This window comes from Biomphalaria glabrata, chromosome 5, assembly GCF_947242115.1.
Source record: "Biomphalaria glabrata chromosome 5, xgBioGlab47.1, whole genome shotgun sequence".
NCBI lineage: Eukaryota > Metazoa > Mollusca > Gastropoda > Planorbidae > Biomphalaria > Biomphalaria glabrata.
Genome location: NC_074715.1, coordinates 9,267,471 through 9,273,541, shown reverse-complemented (window position 1 = coordinate 9,273,541; position 6,071 = coordinate 9,267,471).

The window sequence follows — 6,071 nt, the reverse complement described above, 5'->3', positions numbered from 1 at the left end:
TTTTGAAGAAGAGATGGAATATTGAGCTTTAAAATTAAAGATAGATAGATAGATATAGATAGATAGATAGATAAGTACATACATAGATAGATAGATAGATAAGTACATAGATAGATAGATAGATAGATAGATAGATAGATAGATAAGTACATGGATAGATAGATAGATAGATAGATAGATAGATAGATAGATAGATAAGTACATACATAGATAGATAGATAGGTAGATAAATAAGTACATACATAGATAGATAGATATATAGATAGATAGATAAATAAGTACATACATAGATATATAGATAGATAGATAGATAGATAGATAGATAGATAGATAAGTACATACATAGATAGATAGATAGATAGATAGATGGATAGATAGATAGATAAGTACATAGATAGATAGATAGATAGATAGATAGATAGATAGATAGATAGAGAGATAGATAGATAGATAGATAGATAGATAGATTGATAGATAGATAGATAGATAAATAAGTACATAGATAGATAGATAGATAGATAGATAGATAGATAGATAGATAGATAGGTACATACATAGATAGATAGATAGATAAATAAGTACATAGATAGATAGATAGATAGATAGATAGATACATAGATAGATAGATAAATAAGTACATAGATAGATAGATAGATAGATAGATAGATAGATAGATAGATAGATAGATAGATAAGTACATACATAGATAGATAGATAGATAGATAGATATATAGATAGATAGATAAATAAGTACATACATAGATAGATAGGTAGATAGATAGATAGATAGATAGATAGATAAATAAGTACATACATAGATAGATAGATAGATAGATAGATAGATAGATAAATAAATAAGTACATAGATAGATAGATAGATAGATAGATAGATAGATAGATAGATAGATAGATAAGTACATACATAGATAGATAGATAGATAGATAGATAGATAGATAGATAGATAGATAGATAAATAAGTACATAGATAGATAGATAGATAGATAGATAGATAGATAGATAAGTACATACATAGATAGATAGATAGATAGATAGATGGATAGATAGATAGATAAGTACATAGATAGATAGATAGATAGATAGATAGATAGATTGATAGATAGATAGATAGATAAATAAGTACATAGATAGATAGATAGATAGATAGATAGATAGATAGATAGATAGATAGATAGATAGATAGATAGATAGATAGATAGGTACATACATAGATAGATAGATAGATAAATAAGTACATAGATAGATAGATAGATAGATAGATACATAGATAGATAGATAAATAAGTACATAGATAGATAGATAGATAGATAGATAAGTACATGGATAGATAGATAGATAGATAGATAGATAGATAGATAGATAGATAGATAGATAGATAGATAGATAAGTACATACATAGATAGATAGGTAGATAGATAGATAGATAGATAGATAGATAGATAAATAAGTACATAGATAGATAGATAGATAGATAGATAGATAGATAGATAAATAAGTACATAGATAGATAGATAGATAGATAGATAGATAGATAGATAGATAGATAGATAGATAAGTACATAGATAGATAGATAGATAGGTACATAGATACATAGAAACATAGATACATACAGACATAGAAACATAGACAGATTATTTTGATATATGAGTACTTTTTTTGAAGAAGAGATGGAATATTGAGCTTTAAAATTAAAGATAGATAGATAGATATAGATAGATAGATAGATAAGTACATACATAGATAGATAGATAGATAAGTACATAGATAGATAGATAGATAGATAGATAGATAGATAGATAAGTACATGGATAGATAGATAGATAGATAGATAGATAGATAGATAGATAAGTACATACATAGATAGATAGATAGGTAGATAAATAAGTACATACATAGATAGATAGATATATAGATAGATAGATAAATAAGTACATACATAGATATATAGATAGATAGATAGATAGATAGATAGATAGATAGATAGATAGATAGATAGATAAGTACATACATAGATAGATAGATAGATAGATAGATGGATAGATAGATAGATAAGTACATAGATAGATAGATAGATAGATAGATAGATAGATAGATAGATAGAGAGATAGATAGATAGATAGATAGATAGATAGATAGATAGATAGATAGATAGATAAATAAGTACATAGATAGATAGATAGATAGATAGATAGATAGATAGATAGATAGATAGATAGATAGATAGATAGATAAGTACATACATAGATAGATAGATAGATAGATAGATGGATAGATAGATAGATAAGTACATTCATAGATAGATAGATAGATAGATAGATAGATAGATAGATAAGTACATAGATAGATAGATAGATAGATAGATAGATAGATAGATAGATAGATAGATAGATAGATAGATAAGTACATACATAGATAGATAGATAGATAGATAGATGGATAGATAGATAGATAAGTACATAGATAGATAGATAGATAGATAGATAGATATATAGATAGATAGATAGATAGATAGATAGATAGATAGATAGATTGATAGATAGATAGATAGATAAATAAGTACATAGATAGATAGATAGATAGATAGATAGATAGATAGATAGATAGATAGATAGATAGGTACATACATAGATAGATAGATAGATAAATAAGTACATAGATAGATAGATAGATAGATAGATAGATAGATACATAGATAGATAGATAAATAAGTACATAGATAGATAGATAGATAGATAGATAGATAGATAAGTACATGGATAGATAGATAGATAGATAGATAGATAGATAGATAGATAGATAGATAGATAGATAGATAGATAAGTACATACATAGATAGATAGGTAGATAGATAGATAGATAGATAGATAGATAGATAGATAGATAGATAGATAGATAGATAGATAAATAAGTACATAGATAGATAGATAGATAGATAGATAGATAGATAGATAAATAAGTACATAGATAGATAGATAGATAGATAGATAGATAGATAGATAGATAGATAAATAAGTACATAGATAGATAGATAGATAGGTACATAGATACATAGAAACATAGATACATACAGACATAGAAACATAGACAGATTATTTTAATATATATGAGTACTTTTTTTGAAGAAGAGATGGAATATTGAGCTTTAAAATTAAAGATAGATAGATAGATATAGATAGATAGATAGATAAGTACATACATAGATAGATAGATAGATAAGTACATAGATAGATAGATAGATAGATAGATAGATAGATAGATAGATAGATAGATAGATAGATAAGTACATGGATAGATAGATAGATAGATAGATAGATAGATAGATAGATAGATAAGTACATACATAGATAGATAGATAGGTAGATAAATAAGTACATACATAGATAGATAGATATATAGATAGATAGATAAATAAGTACATACATAGATATATAGATAGATAGATAGATAGATAGATAGATAGATAGATAAGTACATACATAGATAGATAGATAGATAGATAGATGGATAGATAGATAGATAAGTACATAAATAGATAGATAGATAGATAGATAGATAGATAGATAGATAGATAGATAGATTGATAGATAGATAGATAGATAGATAAATAAGTACATAGATAGATAGATAGATAGATAGATAGATAGATAGATAGATAGATAGATAGATAGATAGATAGATACATAGATAGATATATAGGTAAATAAGTACATAGATAGATAGATAGATAGATAGATAGATAGATAGATACATAGATAGATAGATAAATAAGTACATAGATAGATAGATAGATAGATAGATAGATAGATAAGTACATACATAGATAGATAGATAGATAGATAGATAGATAGATAGATAGATAGATAGATAGATAAGTACATGGATAGATAGATAGATAGATAGATAGATAGATAGATAGATAGATAGATAGATAGATAGATAAGTACATACATAGATAGATAGATAGGTAGATAAATAAGTACATACATAGATAGATAGATATATAGATAGATAGATAAATAAGTACATACATAGATATATAGATAGATAGATAGATAGATAGATAGATAGATAGATAGATAAGTACATACATAGATAGATAGATAGATAGATAGATGGATAGATAGATAGATAAGTACATAAATAGATAGATAGATAGATAGATAGATAGATAGATAGATAGATAGATAGATAGATAGATAAATAAGTACATAGATAGATAGATAGATAGATAAATAAATAAGTACATACATAGATAGATAGGTAGATAGATAGATAGATAGATAGATAGATAGATAAATAAGTACATACATAGATAGATAGATAGATAGATAGATAGATAGATAGATAGATAGATAGATAGATAGATAGATAAATAAATAAGTACATAGATAGATAGATAGATAGATAGATAGATAGATAGATAGATAGATAGATAGATAGATAGATAGATAGATAGATAGATAGATAGATAAGTACATACATAGATAGATAGATAGATAGATAGATAGATAGATAGATAGATAGATAAATAAGTACATAGATAGATAGATAGATAGATAGATAGATAGATAGATAGATAGATAGATAGATAGATAGATAGATAGATAGATAGATAGATAAGTACATACATAGATAGATAGATAGATAGATAGATGGATAGATAGATAGATAAGTACATACATAGATAGATAGATAGATAGATAGATAGATAGATAGATAGATAGATAGATAGATAGATAGATAGATAGATAGATAGATTGATAGATAGATAGATAGATAAATAAGTACATAGATAGATAGATAGATAGATAGATAGATAGATAGATAGATAGATAGATAGATACATACATACATAGATAGATAGATAGATAATAGATAGATAGATAGATAGATAGATAGATAGATAGATAGATAGATAGATAGATAGATAGATAGATAGATAAGTACATAGATAGATAGATAGATAGATAGATAGATAGATAGATAGATAGATAGATAGATAGATAGATAGATAGATAGATAGATAGATAGATAGATAAGTACATACATAGATAGATATGTAGATAGATAGATAGATAGATAGATAGATAGATAGATAGATAGATAGATAGATAGATAGATAGATAGATAGATAGATAAATAAGTACATAGATAGATAGATAGATAGATAGATAGATAGATAGATAGATAGATAGATAGATAGATAGATAGATAGATAGATAGATAGATAGATAGATAGATAAATAAGTACATAGATAGATAGATAGATAGATAGATAGATAGATAGATAGATAGATAGATAGATAGATAGATAAATAAGTACATACATAGATAGATAGATAGGTACATAGATACATAGAAACATAGATACATACAGACATAGAAACATAGACAGATTATTTTGATATATGAGTACTTTTTTTGAAGAAGAGATGGAATATTGAGCTTTAAAGTTTTAGAGTCTAACCTAAACAAGGGAAATAACATTAATTAATTTACATTCATTTAATTCAAACAGATTGTAATACAGAGAATTGGGGTATAAACTGTAATAATAATTGCAGCACCAAATGCTACGGTAGATCTTGTGACAGTAGATCTGGAAAATGTAACCAGGGTTGCCTTGGCTACAGTAACCCACCTTTGTGTACAATAGGTATGTACTTTTAAACAAAAAGATTTTAAATTTACTAGAGAGACAATTCAACATTTCATTATTTATCGTTCACAAATTAAATTCCTATTTTGTACTTAGACTGTTTAGAACAGCACTGGGGCATCAACTGCAGTCGTAACTGTAGCGATAAATGTTTGAATAACACTTGTACGGCTACAGAAGGGGCATGCTACGGAGGGTGTAAATCTGGTTACCAGCTACCCGACTGCACTCAAGGTAATTCTTTTTTAAAAAAAATTAATCAATTTATATGTTTAAGCAACCTAATAACATTATCAATAGTACACTGATTTACTCGAAAGTCTGTGCTAATCAATCATATATGACGTACGATAATTTTTGCTCATTTTATACCAGAACAGTTTTGTCTGTGT